This window comes from Telopea speciosissima, chromosome 4 (assembly GCF_018873765.1).
Source record: "Telopea speciosissima isolate NSW1024214 ecotype Mountain lineage chromosome 4, Tspe_v1, whole genome shotgun sequence".
NCBI classification, from domain to species: domain Eukaryota; kingdom Viridiplantae; phylum Streptophyta; class Magnoliopsida; order Proteales; family Proteaceae; genus Telopea; species Telopea speciosissima.
This window is the reverse complement of record NC_057919.1, coordinates 52,987,910-53,004,710: the sequence shown is the minus strand read 5'-3', so window position 1 is coordinate 53,004,710 and position 16,801 is coordinate 52,987,910. Positions and strand designations below refer to the sequence as shown.

Genomic DNA, 16,801 nt, shown 5'->3' with positions numbered 1-16,801 from the left:
TTTCCACTCAATTCTCACCATCTTAGCTATATATGTGGGGCCCACATGGTTCCTAGGCTGGGGAAAAGCTCCCATAAATTCTAAGGTACGATTCTGAGGGGTTTGATAGCAATGCACTAGGTCCTCACAAATTTGGAGTGGAAAATACAGGTTTCAGCATTCTCTGGAGCTTGCACTGGACCTTTGGGCCAATCGTCCAGTGCATTGTCCTGAGAATCCTGTTTTACTGTTTTTGCTTGGGTTGAAATGAAATTTCAGTTCACTTAAAGGAATAATTGGACAATGGTTCCTTCTAAGAAAATGCAGTTTTATGAGTCTAGTTTCTAAAAAAATTGGAATCAAAGGAAATGAGGTTCGGATGATAGAGTTATAATATTTTTATTAAACAATGGTCAATCTGTCCAACAGAAGGATTCGATTCTGGACAGCAACTTGAAGTGAAATTTCAGCTCACTTAGAGACATAATTGGACAATGATTCCTTCTAAGGAAATGTAGCTCTATGAATCTAGTTTCTAACAAATTTGGAATCAAAGCAAATTAAATTTGGATTATGGAGCTATATCATTTTAACTAAGCAGGGGTCAATCTACCAGAGTAGCAAAATTGATATTTGTATTGAGATTTAACATGCATGTATGGAATTAAGTTCTCATCATCAAATCAAACATGCAAGTTGATGTTTGGTCTGAAAATGCTTTAACTCAAACATTCAAGGTGATGAGGGTCATCATTGGTTTAACCTAGAACTAGGATTAGGTCCTATGGTTGGGTTTAAGCATGCATGCAAAGGAATTGGGTTTATAATTAACCCAAAACAAGATAGAACATATGCAAGCATGATGGATGTTAACTTCTTATCTTTAATTTCAGAATACCAACCAACCCTATGTTTAACAATAGGCTGGGAGAAATAATTTAATTAGGTTGGGGTCCTTACCTTAGAAATTAGGAGCAATTTGATACGATTCCAAGCTTGGCTTCTCATACTCAAGATAAGTTTAGGAACCTAGGCCTCTCTTTATTCTTCTTTCTTCCTTAATGAAACAGTACTGAATCACCCCGTTGTTAATGTCTTCACCTATTAACCTTCCCTAAATGTTTCAAAGGCCTAATGTATCATGTACTCGGGTAGGGCCCTAGAAATCAAGGGATGGTATCTACCTTAGGCTGTATATTTGATGGTGAACTATATAGTTACAAGGATATAATAGGTACTTTGAGAGAATGGAGAAAGATATCCTCGACATCAATGCCTACCTTTACTATAAAGGCAATGATGAAGGGGAGGACAGACCTGATGAGATGGAGGACTAAGCTCCATAGCACCACAAGTCATCTTTTAGTATATTAGTATAGTTGTTGTTTTTGTTTCCCTTCTTTTTAAGTCTTTGTAAGAACTTTATGGGTCAACTGAAATTTTGTATTTACTCTTTGGTTTCGAGCATGGCATAGTCACCTCCAAGGAGGTTAAAATGTAACAACAGCTGAACTCTTGGAAGCTAAGTATATATATATATATATATATATATATATATACCTAGTTTCCTATTTTTACAGTTGTTCCTATTATTTTACAATGTCGTTGGCTTCCACACCTATCATAGTCCTCTTCCTAGGTTTGCACTCAAACCATTTTATTCTCTTAAAAGCTTTTAAATTTATCCCTAGTTGTGTAGAATAAATCAAGTACTTTTTGCTAGACTGTGGTTAGTGCAGAGCATCACTCTCTGATACCATGTTGTCACGCCCTCATTCCACATCGGAATGTACTACGATAAATAAAGGGTGACTAGGACGACACACGTCATCCCATTTTGCTACCAGGATCACAAACACAATGTCCCAAGCCATAGTCAATAAACCAGTATTAAAATAAATTAACATCAGAGTGTAGAGAAAGAAATATTTTATTTCTAATATATCAGAAATAAGTGAAAGTGTATAGTTAATAGTTACATGATGTTCACCGGCTAAATGGTAATAAATACTGTAGTTTACATATTTTCCTATGACCATCAAATAACTACAAAATGGTATAACATGAATGTTTATACAAGGGCTAAAGCCCCAAAATAATCAAAAGGGGACCAAGTCCCAAACATCAATACGGCCTGTAGGCACAGTCATCACAAGGACATTCGTCGTCGTGTTCCTCTGACACAGCTTTCAGCTCCTCGGTTCCGATATCATCATAACCTGTGGACTGGACTTTGAGACTAGCGAAGTATCCGCCATCTGCATCATAATCTAAAAAGTGTGCACAAAGGGGGGGTTAGCTCCATTTAGCCAGTGAGGGGATGGGGAATGCACAAACACACATTTCACACATAGTCCATGATGAATGTAAATATTAGTAGATTTTTTACCTAACACACAGTCTAAGTCAATGGTATATGCTACTGTGACAACTCGGGAGACATTGAGGGTCACTTATGTTATCGCCACAATGAAACCTCAATTGTCATGAGGGGCCCGCATGGTCAAAGCCATCAAAACCACCCAGAGGTAGACCTCAATGATCAGTGGTCAACCTTGACCTGGCCTCTCTCCCCCACAGGTCAAGAAGCCCTGATCACCCAACACCTAAACCTCTATTGGTAAGGGTCGTAGCATAAGGGAAATGAAACCTAGCCACAGATATACTACATGTAAATCCTATCATTCCGAGAGATATTCTGGGTGCATCAATGTCCCATTCCATCTAGCACCTAGGTACCAGCACGACATGGCACATACAGACCAATATGACAAGCAATATAAGTCCGTAAACATTTTTAGGGTTTCGGTACTGGTACGCCCGACACCGTCACCCGATACAATATGGAACAAGCACATAACATAATCATATCTTTTCATAATCAAAATAAGAATATGCAATTATGCAACATGTTTGATGAGTATGCATTATCATGGTTAATACATGTATAAATAATAGAAAACCCAAACAAAGCCCAAACCCACTCATAATTGTTCGCGTATCGGCCAGAGTGTTTATAAGATGTTGCCTTGGTACACACTCCCCCGTACTAATTAGATTGCCTAGGGATATTTGAATAGGGTGTTAGAGAGTGTAAGTGGGTCCCACAAGGAGTCCTCACAAGCTACCATTCATAACAGCACAAAAGAACTCGAACGGATTCTCGAATGGAGGCAGAGCCTGGGTCCGTTCATGGATCCGTTCTCCATAATGAAGGACCTGAGAGAAAAGGGGTAAAATGGTTTGAACGGATTTTCAAACGGAGGCAGAAGCCTGGGTCCATTCATGGATCCATTCAAGCCAAAGTCCATATTTTGAACCTTAAACTGTTGAACAGATTATCGAGCGGAGGCCTGATGCTTGGGTCCGTTCGTGAATCCGTGTTCACCATTATACGAATTTCTTAAGTTGTTTGGTCTCCAACCCAAATCCTTAGTTGTATTAAAGTCTTAGGGCTTGGAGAAGTTCATCTCTATATCCATTAGGGTCACCATGATCTCTCCTAAGCTCGGTCTTAAGAATAAAAGGATTGGAATCCTTCTAAAGTCCATTTCATAAGGTTAGGTCATAGGGATTATAGGACAGCAACTTGGGGTTGCTTAGATGTAGTCCTTAAGGCTTGAGGTGGGGACTAATAGCCCAAACATGGACTACCATAAGGCCTTGGCCTCAGCCTCGGTCTCAATGGAACCCTAGGTCACCCTCAATCCCGGATTTTTAAATGGAGAGAGATGAGGGAGAAAAAGGTGGTGAGAATGCTTACCTAAACAAGGTGTGTTCTTGGGAACCATCACAAGTACAGTCGGCCTATATTTGAATGAAAAAGTCATGTTGTCCAGCGAAGCCTAGAAGAAGGTGGCTAGTCAAACCAACCCAGCTGGCTAGTCAATCTCAGAGATCTTATCGGTCGGCAAAACGGATACGGACGACCACAGTCCCGACCTTACCAGCAATGGAGGTTTACTAATCAATAACCCCCAAAACCAATGTTGCTTCCCCAAGTGGCAAGTCCCTTCCTCCTCCACACTCTTTCTTCTCTTCTCTTCTTTCTCTTCTCCTCTTGAATGCTCGGTCTTGGGTTGGTGTAGATAGTAAATAGCCAATAAATAGCCTAGAGGTGTATTTATAGCAAGTGGCCCTTAAGGCCTGGTTGACTTGGCCTTCTAAGCCTAAAACACATTAAATTAGAATTTGGGCCTTGTGGGCCCATAACCAAAGTCCAAAAAATGTAAGGGGAAATAGGAGTGGGGTCCACCATGTTTGGGGACATGGCTATTGTACCCAGGACATGGGGACATTGGTCCCACATGAGAAAACACACAAACAAACCTATCAACATGAATGGATTATCGGACGGATTCACCAATAGTGGGTCCGTTCATAAATCCGTTGTAGCTAAGAGGGCTGAAACATAAGGAAAAGCCTCGGGGCTTAAGCCCGCACTTCAAGGGCTTAAAGGGAAGGATAAACCACATATCATGAGGTTAGTGTTTTACCCCTCATCTGTCACGGTGTGTCCCTCCATGATTACGAAGAGTTTTCCCACTATAATGCTGACTTCATCAGTGAGCAAAGTGTGGAGATGGCACGACACCGGGTGTTCCCTCCTGTACTCCTTGCTCCTAGGGCTTGTATTACGAGGGTAGTAGACGAAGTCGCCATCGACAAATTTCCCCTATTTCCGGTTGAGGAACCTTTCTTCAATGGGCAAACCTTTGCAGAATTCGATGACCTTGTAGCTGGGCTTGACAACCATTGAGAATAGTTCACCGACGTACAAGGCAATAGTATCTACATGTCACAAGGAAGAAATAATAATTAATTAGGATCTCGGGTGCTGGTATAACACATCAGTACCATGTTTTAAATTTTAGATCGTTATCTTTCGCCTATTGTTTATTTAAATTTCATGCACTTTGTTTATATTGAATGCTTGATCGAATGTTTTCCTGTGTGGTCTCGGTTGGACTCTGGTGTCATGGGCCCAACCTGGTCCTTGGATTGGGGTCGTTACAATTATCTTTTGGGAATTCAAACTCATCTTGCTCTAGCAGAGACATCAGACCTTCTGCGGATAGAAACAACTTAATATTCCTCCTCTAATCAACATAGTTTGTGCCGGTCAATATATAGTCTTTAATAAAGTTAGCATAGTTGATTTGGGAAGACATTGTTGCAAATCTACACAATGTACAAACAATAATAAGCATGATTAATTACAGTTGATAGAAGGGGCGGGTCTAAACACAACGGTTACCCACACCTGAAGCTTCTCTCTAGCTGTGATGTGTGATTGGAACAACCCAACTCTTATGTACATAAATTAGCCTATCAGAGTTCATCACATACATGTTGGTAAAGTAGACTATTTTTTCTGTCACATAGACTTCCAATACTTGTGGCCACCTGAGTGTCATGCCCATTCCTGATGAGCACATTTATGTGTGAAATCTTAGGGCCATAAAGCATGCATTTTTATACTTGGAACGGAACTACTCGAGGTTTTTGTTTGTGTTTTCAGGTTTTAGGTGAATTTTTATGAAAATGGAGCAAATGATGCTAAGGATCCATTTTTAAGCTATTTCGTGGTGTTTGGCAGTAGCCGAAAGCGCCCAGGAGTCGAGAAAATCAAGTTTGGATTGAGCACTGAAAGAATCACGCCAATTAGTCAAATATGAATGTGATTAAAGTGGGCCCTTTAGAATAATTTTGAGGTATTAGTAGTATGGATGCGTAGTCTATCGAGTCAACTTCGCAACAGTTCAAACAACACTTGATTCTGAGTTGAAACGAAGAAGTTACGGTCATTTTTGTAACGACGTGCGAAAATGGTCTATAGGGGTTTGTTTATAATTATCAAAAATTGGCCGGGGACAAAGTAAAGCGAAAGTTCGGATTCAAGGGGCTTTAGTGCAATTCGTAGAAGTTATCTTTTGTGTTAGCCAAAAGATTCCATTTGGAAGGCTCTGGAGCAGTCCAACTTCAACTTGACATATGTTGGGCTCCCGAACTCCAAATTGGACAAAATTTAAGTCTATTTTGAGTGATTTTTCGTAAGGAATATAACAGTGAGGCCTATATAAGCATCCCATACTCCACGTTTTTAGAAGGACAGATTTGACATTTCATTAATTGTGAGTGGAATCCTAGTCATCCTCATCACACTCTCTCTCCTCCAACTTTCCAAGGGCATTTTTTGAATTCTACTTTAGATAGATTTCTTTGAAAATATTCTCTCATCCATGGAAGGTTGAAAAGTCAAAGATGCATTGATCTCATTGCTTGAGAAGACACCTACAGGAAAAGGAAGCAAGTTAGATTAGAAAGTTACTTTTGATAAATAGAAGGTTTATGTAGCTAGGATTTTATCTCTCTTAGTTTTATTTTTCTTTTTCTTTTTCTTAGGCATACTCCACGTTTTAGAAGGACAGATTTGACATTTCATTAATTGTGAGTGGAATCTAGTCATCCTCATCACACTCTCTCTCCTCCAACTTTCAAGGGCATTTTTTGAATTCTACTTTAGATAGATTTCTTTTGAAAAATATTCTCTCATCCATGGAAGGTTGAAAAGTCAAAGATGCATTGATCTCATTTCTTGGAGAAGACACCTATAAGGAAAAGGAAGCACAAGTTAGAATTAGAAAGTTATTTTTTGATAAATAGAAGGTTTATGTAGCTAGGATTTTTATCTCTCTTAATTTTTATTTTTTTCCTTTTTCTTAGGATTCAAGGCATTGTAAAGGAGGAAGGAGAAGAGAATATTCTCTTTTCTTTGGGAATATTTCTCCTACCATTTCCTTCTTCTCTCTTCTCCTCTCTTCCCCCTATAAATACCCCTACCCTCTCCTTTGTAATATTGTTCAAATTATTAGTGAAATTTCTTCTTTTCTTCTTCTAGTTTTTGGCTTTCTAAGTTCTAGTTTGATTTCATGCTTTCAATTCCATGGTTGTAATGCTTTTGATTCATGCTTTAATTTTATGTCTTCAATATGATTGTAATAATTCTAGTTTAGTTTCAAACTTTCTAGTCTAGGCTTCTAAATTCTAGTGAGAAGATTTAGAAGATTTGGAAGAGGAGGCCATGGTAGGATTATTCAAGTCTCAAGCTTCATCAAATTACATTCATACAAAGATTAATTAGTTCATGCAATTCAACTTTGGTAGAAGGGAGTATCAATTTCTTATTTTTATTTTTGTGTTCTTCTTTTTCTTCTTAACCTCTTAATTCTTCTAGTTTCTAATTTCTTCTTCTTATTCTCTACTCTTTTTTTTCTTCTAGTAGTTTTATTTTATTAGTATTCTCATCTCCATTAATCCCTCCATTCTATTAGGAATTTTCATTCTCCATTATTTTTATTTTTATTCTCATTCTCTATCTCTCTAATTCAATCATGCTTTTAGGATTTTTATTTTTTATTCACTATTATTATCATGCATTGTGGTAGGATTTTAATTTAATTACTTTTGTTTTATTTTTTTCAGATTTGGCAACCCCATTTCAAGTGTGATATCAACGCCAATCCGGTTCAAGCTTCAATTAGTTAGTTCTATTTCTTTGATTTTTAGTTTTTGATTATGTGATTGTGGTAATATAATTCCTCCAATTTCGTCAATCCGCGTTAGATGCATAATAGGTTAGATGGATGTGTGTTAGGCCGTAGATGCTTGTGAGTTAGGATCCGTTAGTTTAATTGTCGTTAGTTTAATTCAACAATTTAATTAATTTGGTTCACTTTGCATTACTTTTAAGTGAGTAAAATAGAGTGGCATACATCTCCTTGAGTTCGACCCGTAGCTACGATTGACTCGTACGCTTGAGGTTATTATTTCTTGCAAACAAGTTTTTGGCACCCGGGATATTATTGTCCACTTTATTTTTATGATTTTTAAGTAATTCGGAGTGCTTAGTTTTTATTCTCTTTTCCTTTTCTTCTAAAAAAATATATATATATTTCAGTTTTTGAAAACCTCATCTTGTTTCTCTTCTATTTCAAAGACTGTGCGCCCAATCTAAAGTCCTTATGCTCAAACTCAACCTCTTTTGGTGTCCCTTATAGGATTAAGTTACCTATGACGCTGCATCTTGACTTGGTTGGGTGGAATGGCATATGACTTATCTTTGGAGGTGACCAACTTTGATAATAGGAAAGCGACATAGTGAGTGCCTTGGAAACAGAAACGTATAGTAGTCCTCCACTCTACATTAGAATCCAATCGGAATTGCCTGTAGGTGGCTCTTGAAGACTATACGGGTCCCCTTGCTGTCAACCTATATGGTAACCTTACAGCTTTGGAACCACTGTTTCGATTCTTGAGGGACAGATGCACTATCTACTTTGGACTCCCTCTTGTTTTTTATTTTTTCTAGTTTTTTATTTAATTTTTCTAAAGGAGACTTCATATCTGTTTAGGTGGCTCAATCGTGGACCCATGATTCATCTAACCGTCTTATTAGACTACCATCTTCTCCACCACTTTTGACCCCACCTTTGACCATGGGTGAACCCAAGACTCTTAAGGATAGGTTTTTCCCTACCAAGGCTGCACAACCTTCTAGCATTAGTCTGCCTACTATTACAGGGAACAATTATAAACTCAAGATCAACTTCATTAGCATGCTACCCCATTTCCATGGGATGGCCAATGAAGATGCATATCTCTTCCTTAGGGAATTTGAGGAGGTCTGTGTTCTAATTAAGGTTCAAAATTTAACTGATGATGTAGTTAGGCTTCGGTTTATACCCTTTACCCTGAAGGACCAAGCTATGAAGTGGGTTTATGGACTGTCGACTAATTCCATTACTACATGGGATCAGTTTACCATTGTCTTCTTGAAAAAAAAATTTCCTCTTCACAAGACCAATAAACTCAAGAGTGACATACTCTAATTCAGGCAGAAACCACATGAGTCCTTCTCTAGATTCATGGAGAGATTCAAGGACCTCCTGTTAGAATGCCCTCACCATGGTATTGACTTGTGATAAATCTACCAAATTATTTATGAGGGCATAGACTTTCAGACCAAGCAGCTTTTAGAATCTATGTGTCCTGCAGGCTTCACCTCTTTTTTTGATGAGAATGATGCTTGGACATTCTTGATCAACTTGGCTGATAAGACTAGGGAGTGGGAATCCTCCCAAGAGGCTAAAAGGACCACTAAGGATCACATCATTGATGGTGTACCAGTCAAGGAAGCCAAACTGGATAGCCTCATCAAAAGGTTAGAGTCCATTGTCCTTAAAGAGCTTATTAACCAGGTCAACCATGTGTCAATATGCAGTTGGTGCCACAACCCTGGACATCTTTTGGAGGAATGCCCCAACACCTTTGTGGGTAATTCCAACACTAAAAATGTAAGTGCCCTCATCCAAAATAATCCATATAGTAACACTTACAACCCAGGATAGAGAAATCACCCTAATTTCTCCTGGAATCAAGGGAACCAAGCAAGCCCATCCAACTTTCACAATCAAGACCAGGTTGGCCTCCAAAGGCCCAACTTTGCACCACAGAGCCAAGGTATGTCTCCTCACCCCTTCCCCCCTCGTCCTCATTTAGGATCTTCTATTAATTCTGCTAGGCCTCCTCCCCTTGCACCCTATCAGCCACCCCCAAGATTTATCAATACAGGAGAAGCAACAAGAATGAATGAGATGGAGAACAAGATAGCCCTTCTCATGACAGGACATAATAATATTGAGAGACAGCTCACCCAGCTTGTCACCATCATACATGAGAGGGAAACAGGAAAGTTACCTAGCCAACCTGAGCCAAATCCTAGGCATCAGGCTCATATTCAGTAAGGTACCCAAGCTCCTCTACTCAATGTTGCAGCATAAAGCCAACAACGTCAAGAGCCCTCCAATCAAGTAAATGTAATATATGCTTTGCGGAGTGGCCATGAGTATCAACAGATTAGTACACCTCAATCTCTACCATCTTATACTCTTGTTGATTCTCCCCCTTCTGATGAGGCCATTGAAGTGTCAACTAATCCTGGTTCGTCTGATGAACTTGAAGTAAGTCCAGATGATTTGGTTAAGGAAACCAAAGATGATTCTGTTGAGAAAGTGAAAGAGACCACCCCTGAAAGAGTTTATACCCCACCTGCCCCTTTCCCAAATAGGTTGGTCAGCAAGAAGTCTCCTTCTATGGAGAAAATATTGGATGTTTTTAAACAGGTTCAGGTGAATATTCCTCTACTGGATGCTATAGCCCAGGTCCCCGCTTATGCTAAAGTTCTCAAAGACTTGTGCACCCAAAAGCGGACCACTAATGTGACCAAAAAGGCATTCTTGGCTGCTAATATCAGTTCTCTTATCGCACAGCAGGTAGCAGCCAAGCATAAGGACCCTAGAAGCCCCACCATCTATTACACTATAGGCAATACCACCATTGATCATGCCTTATTGGACCTTGGTGCAAGTGTGAACCTGTTACCCTTTTATGTCTACCAACAGTTAGGATTGGGAGAACTGAAATCGACCAGAATTACTCTTCAACTTGTAGATAAGTCAGTTAAAGTTCCTAAGGGGATGGTTGAGGATGTCCTGCTAAAGGTTGGGGAATTTGTCTTCCCTATGGATTTTATTATCTTGGATACCCAACTTACTGCAAATTTTAAGGACCAAATCCCAATTATTTTGCGTAGACCTTTCCTTGCTACCAGTAATGCTTTGATCAATTGCAGGAATGGTCTCATGAAACTGTCTTTTGGCAATACTTCCGTCGATTTTAATGTGTTTAGGTTGGGTAAGCAGCTTGTTATGGATGAAGAGGTACATATGCTTCAAGGATTTCCTGATGATGTTGATACTTTCTTTGAGATTGACTTTGATTCAGGATTTTAGGAATGTATGCAGGAATTGGAAGGTATTGATGACACCACCTTGTCTGAGGTCTGGAGCATCCAACCACCATTGGAGCCCCTTGGACCCCTATCCACCTCCATTCCTAAACCCTCTATTATTGAGCCCCCCACATTAGAGTTGAAAGCATTGCCCTCCAACCTCAAGTATGCCTTCCTAGGGCAAGATGACACTCTCCCTGTAATTATTGCTTCTGATTTGACTTCTATACAAGAAGAAGAGTTGATCAAACTTCTACAGGAACATAAGGAAGCCATAAGTTGAACCATGTCAGACCTCAAAGGTATAGGCCCTCCATTGTTCAACATCATATTCATCTGATGGAGAGTTCCAAACCTTCTAGGGAACCCCAAAGGAGGGCTAATCCTGTAATGAAAGAGGCAATTAAGAAAGAGATCCTAAAGTGCTTGGATCATGGCATAATTTATCCTATCTCTGATAACCAATGGGTGAGTCCTGTGCAGGTTGTGCCAAAGAAAGGAGGAGTCACGGTAGTTGAGAATGCAAATAATGAATTGATTCCAACCCGTATCTAAACGGGATGGAGAGTGTGCATTGACTACAAAAAATTGAATGCGGCAACTTGGAAGGACCACTTCCCCTTGCCTTTTATTGATTAGATGTTAGAGAGACTAGCTAACCATGGATATTATTGTTTTCTTGATGGATATGTAGGCTATAATCAGATCCCTATTGCTTTGGAGGACCAACACAAGACCACATTCACATGCCCTTATGGAACTTTTACTTACCTACGTATGCCTTTTGGGCTTTGCAATGCCCCTGTCACATTTCAAAGGTGCATGATGAGTATCTTATCTGATATGGTTGAGTACTTCCTAGAGGTGTTTATGGATGATTTTTCTATTCACGGCTCTACCTTTTCTAATTGCTTGCATCACCTTTCTTTGGTTCTTAAAAGATGCATAGAAAAGAACTTGGTCTTGAATTGAGAGAAGTGCCACTTAATGGTGAAACAAGGCATCGTTCTTGGTCACATTGTGTCCAAAGAGGGGATTAAGGTTGATAGATCTAAGGTGGACCTTATTGTCAATTTACCACCACCCAAGAATATGAAGGACATTAGATCTTTTCTTGGTCATGCAGGTTTTTATAGAAGATTCATAAAGGATTTTAGTCAGATAGCTAGACCTCTCACTTCCCTTTTGGCAAAAGACTGCCCATTTGATTGTTCTCCTGAGTGTCATAAGAGTTTTGAGCAATTAAAAAGAGCATTGACCTCAACCCCCATTATTCAAGTTCCAAATTGGACAGTGCCATTTGAGCTTCTGTGTGATGCCTTTGATTTTGCTATAGGGGCTGTTCTTGGGCAGAGAATCAATAAATTATCCCATGTGATTTATTATGCGAGTAGGACTCTTGATGATGCACAGCTTAATTATACTACCACTAAGAAAGAATTTTTAGCTGTTGTGTTTGCATTAAAGAAGTTTAGGCCCTACTTGATTGGATCACATGTGATTGTTTATACTGACCATGCAACTATCAAATATCTTGTGCAGAAAAAAGATGCTAAGGCTCGCCTCATTAGGTGGGTCCTTTTGTTGCAGGAATTTGATCTTGAAATTAGGGATAAGAAAGGGTATGAAAATTTGGTTGCAGACCATCTATCCCGGCTGCCTAATTCTTTGACTGTTGATTCTCTAGTCAACGAGAACTTTCCTAATGAGTATCTGATGGCAGTGTCTAGTGAACCTTGGTTTGTTGACATTGTTAATTATCTGGTTATGGGTGTGACACCTGCACATTGGTCTACCCAAGATAAGAATCGTTTCTTTTCACAGGTTAAATATTTCTTTTGGGATGATCCTTATCTTTTTAAGACTTGTCCGGATCAAGTAATCCGGAGATGTGTTCCTGATCATGAGCAACAATCTGTCTTATCTTTTTGCCATGATCAGGCTTGTGGAGGCCACTTTGGGCCCAATAAGACAGCAACCAAGGTTTTGCAGTGTAGATTTTATTGGCCTACTCTTTTTAAAGACGCTTTTACTTATTACAAGGCATGTCCCTCATGCCAATCTTTAGGGCATCTCACCAGGAGGAATATGATGCCTCTCAACCCAATTCTGGTGGTTGAGGTGTTTAATGTATGGGGCATAGATTTTATGGGGCCTTTCCCTAATTCTTTTGGTAACCTGTACATATTACTTGCTGTGGACTATGTGTCCAAATGGATTAAGGCTATTGCTTGTAAGACCAATGACCACAAGGTGGTTGTGAAATTTCTGAAGGAGAACATCTTTTCCCATTTTGGTACTCCCCGTGGTATCATTAGCGATCGGGGCAAGAACTTTTGCAACCGACCCTTTGAGGCCCTCATGAGAAAGTATGGTGTCATTCACAAGTTGGCCACGCCCTACCATCCCTAGACTAGTGGCTAGGTTGAGGTTTCAAATAGGCAGATAAACCAAATTCTTGAGAAAACCATCAACCCGAACCGCAAGGATTGGTCTAATCGGTTGGTAGATGCGTTGTGGGCCCATAGGACAGCCTTCAAGATCAATCTTGGTCAATCTCCGTACCGTCTGGTGTATGGAAAGGCGTGTCACTTATCTGTTGGGCTTGAGCACAAGGCCTTTTGGGCTATCAAGAAGCTTAACTTTGACCTACCCACTACAGGTGCCCATAGGAAACTCCAACTATCTGAGTTGGAAGAGCTTAGGAATGAGGCATATGAGAATGCCCGGATTTACAAGGCAAAAACCAAGGCTTTCCATGATAGGTACATTTTGAGAAAATATTTTGAGGTAGGTCAGAAAGTTTTGTTGTACAATTCTTGTTTGCACCTATTTTCAGGTAAGTTATACTCAAGATGGGATGGCCCCTATATTGTTTAGACCGTCTATTCTCATAGAGCTGTTGAAGTCCTCAATCCAAGTACAGGTGCTACATTTAAGGTAAACGACCAACGTTTGAAGCCATACATTGAGATGTCTATTCCAAGTGTGGAAGAGGTCATGGATCTCCATGAGCCTCTTTACCTTGAAGACTAACTTCCTGGTATGTATCCCCTCCCTTGTCCTAATTCCTTCTTTTCTGCATGCATTGAGGACATTGCATGAATTAAGTATGGGGGTGTGTTGGACTTAATTGGTGAATTTTGATTGTGGCGGTAGTTTGGTTTGGTACATAAGTTTCTTTGATTGCAAAGCGAGAGAGAGAGAGGGAATTAGGTGCCCTAGCATGCGAAATAATAAAAAACTCCCTTTTCAAGGACGGTAGTTGGTTTGTATCTGGTGAGAGGGATTGAGTTGGAAAATATGAGTGTTATTTCATTTGATGGCTAGATTCCTCTATGTGTTTTATAGACCCCTTTAATCTTTTGGCTAGTAGTTGAGACCAATTTGTTTGTGGCAAGGCAAGGCATGAAAGTGAAAGTGAAAGTGAAAAAAAGAAAAGAAAAAAAAAAAGAGAAGAAAGTGGAATTCCTTGGGACTAGACAGGGCACTGTTGCCTCAGGAAGCAGGGTGACTTGTTCGAAATTCCTTAGAAGGAAACTCAAAAAAAACTCTTGCATCAATTTCTCAATGTCTTATGGATATATGCAAAAAGAGAAGCTACCAAGTATTTGGGTATCTGGTGGATGCTCCACCATGTCATTCAGAGAATAATAGTGGAGTAGAAATAGAATTTGTGGTTGAGAAAGAAAAAAAAAACTTCTGCCTTAATGCCTAAAAAGGAAGTATGGTAAAAAATACTCAATGCCTAAGTCTTTGGTTCCATCAATGCTATGAGTGGTTTACCTGAAGGTGAGTAGTGTTCAAAAAATATGAGGAGATCCCTTGATCTTGATGCATGCTCGTTACTTGAATTGATGTGGGGTGATAAAATTCAAGTGTGGGGGAATCTTTGACTCCTTGATCTTTAGTTGAACACTTTTAGAGCTTCTATGCACTATCTTACTTATGCCATGATTAAAATTTGCATCATTCTTTCTTATTGAATTTTGGGTGTATATTCACTGCAAACACCCACGAGATAAAACTCGTCCACTAAGGGTAACCTAGGGGTTTAATGCAATCGTGATTCCTACGAAAGTGAGTTAGGATTTTGTCATTCTAGGTTAGTTTTTCTTTTTATTTATTTGAGGACAAGTAACGTTCAAGTGTGGGAGAATCTAATGAGCACATTTATGTGTAAAATCTTAGGGCCATAAAGCATGCATTTTTATACTTGAAACCGAACTACTCGAGGTTTTTGTTTGTGTTCTCAGGTTTTGGGTGAATTCTTGTGAAAATGGAGCAGGTAATGCTAAGGATCCATTTTTAAGCTATTTAGTGATGTTTGGCAGTAGCCAGAAGCACCCAGGAGTCGAGAAAATCAAGTTTGGATTGAACACTGAAAGAATCATGCCAATTAGTCAAATTTGAATGTGATTATAGTGGGCCCCTTAGCATAATTTTGTGGTGTTAATAGTATGGATGCGTAGTCCACTGAGTCAGCTTCGCAACGGTTCAAACGGAACTTGATTTCGAGTTAAAACGAAGAAGCTACGGCCGTTTCCGTAACGATGCACGAAAATGGTGTCAAACCCTGCCCCTGACTGACTGGAGTTTTGATTGAAGGGCAGGAACCCCTGTCCCGGCAACTAGGATCACTGTGGAGCATCACTCCACTCAAAGAGATCAATGAGAATACTTTGAATAGGTTTCCCTATATACCTGTTAGAAGATGGATAGCAGATCCATGCAATTGTGCAGCTCACAGTTTGATGTATGACTTGGATCCCAGGTAATCTCTCTCCTCCCCAAACAGTGGGACCCACCTATGGAAAATGTGCCAAAAACCCATAATGGGCATGTGGGGACAATACCCTGACTTAGGGTCAAACCCCTGTGCAAGCCCCATTGAATTTCAACTTGCTGGAATTCTCTGGGCGATGGCATTGGGCGATGCAACAAGGCCCAGTGACATCGCCTAGTGGCTGATTTTGATTATTTTTAATTATTATAATTGTGGGGACCACCCAACATGAACATAGGCGCCCTCCACTGATAGAGGGGAGTCTGAGGGACCACCTCATGCTCTCAGTTCACTGTGGACCCCACCAATGAGCCCAGAATCAGTCAGAATCAAGTTAAAAATTGATTTTTAAAAGGGGACCTAAGGACCAAACAAACCTCAGCTGGTCTTGGGCCTATAAATAGGCTGGCCTGAGCTCATTTAGAGCTCTTGCTACCTACTGAAACCGAGAGGAGAGAAAGAGAGGAAAAAGGAGAGAAAAAGGAAGAAGAAGGAGAAGGGAGAAGGAAAGGAAGGAGGAGGGGGCTGCTGCCACCCATCCCTGCTGCATCCGAGCTCACCCTCAGGCACTTTAGGTATAAACATACCTATCCTCACCTGCTGTTCCCATTCCCTCTCTGTGTATACTATGTTTTTGCTTCCTGGGCAGCCCAAACTAGCTAGGGTTTGCCTAGATTTGGTCCAGATCTGCCATACAGACCTTGTGCATGGAAGATCTGAGATCTTTATGCATTTTTAATAATCTGTTTTGCTGTTCCTTGGGCCAAAATCTGTGTGTGCCAACCTGCACAGCCAGATGCCCTGTTAGATGGCTGAATTGGAACCCTGGGTGCAAGCTAGGGCTGCAGAGATCAAACCCTAGATGATTGCAGCCCTGGATCCTCATTTGGCATGCTGTTCCAGCCCTACATGTGGCTGAAACCAACTCCCAAGCTTAGCCAAAACCCTAAATACTATTCATCTGGGCTACTTGGGCAGCCACTGTCAACCTAAAGATGGATCTAATGAAGAATCCAATTGAACCATGAGGTAGGCCATCTCAGGGGCTACCAGAGCCCCCTGACATACAAAGGATCCATTTAAAGCCCAGCCTTGCAGGCCCCACCTTGGAAACTCAGCCTGCATTGATTCTACAGGCACTGGGTGATGCAGCAACTCCCCATGAGTGGAAAATCACTATTTTG

General features: G+C 40.2%; 1 non-coding gene across 1 annotated transcript; it reads right to left on the bottom strand.

Annotated features, from left to right (window-relative positions):
- Window positions 1-8,846: 8,846 nt before the first annotated feature.
- On the bottom strand, window positions 8,847-8,953 carry LOC122660652. The gene has a single exon (XR_006332758.1). It is a non-coding gene; the product is annotated as a small nucleolar RNA R71 (small nucleolar RNA).
- Between the last annotated feature and the right edge of the window lie 7,848 nt (window positions 8,954-16,801).